Source organism: Chrysemys picta, chromosome 2, assembly GCF_011386835.1.
Source record: "Chrysemys picta bellii isolate R12L10 chromosome 2, ASM1138683v2, whole genome shotgun sequence".
Lineage (NCBI taxonomy): Eukaryota > Metazoa > Chordata > Testudines > Emydidae > Chrysemys > Chrysemys picta.
Window position 1 is genome coordinate 93231835 of NC_088792.1, and position 821 is coordinate 93232655.

Here is an 821-nt window from a genome sequence, read left to right on the forward strand (position 1 = left end):
GGGTATTTATGTACTGAAGGCTAATATTCATGGCTGACTATTTTCTAGTTTAAGGGAAGCTCTTCTTTACTCGTCTGTATCAATTAAGCTGGTTTTAACATGTCACAAGGGTCTTGAATCTTTGACAGGCACTTTATGTATTGTATAAATCCAAATAAATAGAATAGTTATTTTAAGGCTTAAATATTTCCTTACTATAGCGCTTTCAATAGTTAATACTGATACGGGCAGGCCATTTTAAAGTCTTGTTTTTCACTTGTTCATAAATTCTCTTAACTTTGTCCTTTGGGTTGAAACTTCATGTTTAGGCAGAGCCAAGATATGAATTCCTTATTTTATTTTATTAAGTGAGCATCATCTGTTCAGCCTTTCTGAAGTAATCAAGCACAAAACATACAAGAGTTGTGGGCACCCATGTTAAATTGAACTGTGTAGTTCAACTATTAAATGGGTAAGGAAAAAGTTACTTCCTGACTTTACTGCATACAGTAAGGGATTGTGCCACGGATGTGCAATGTATTAATTCTCATTTAAAGGCTAACTACCATCTTTAGTTTTACCCCCAAAAGAACGCAAAACATTGTTTCTGCTATATTGAAATTAATAGTTTAAAAGCACAGAAATCATGAAATTGATAAACTATCTACCACATTACCTCTGCCATTATAAATATGTACCTTTATTTACAATGTGCAATATGGCTCTTGTCATCATATAATTTCAATTTTGTGATTCATGTGTTCTCATCCTTGATGTGTACATGTAGGGTTTTTGCACTTAAGATAAAAGGTTGTATTTATAGGAACAAGCATCCAGAAGGG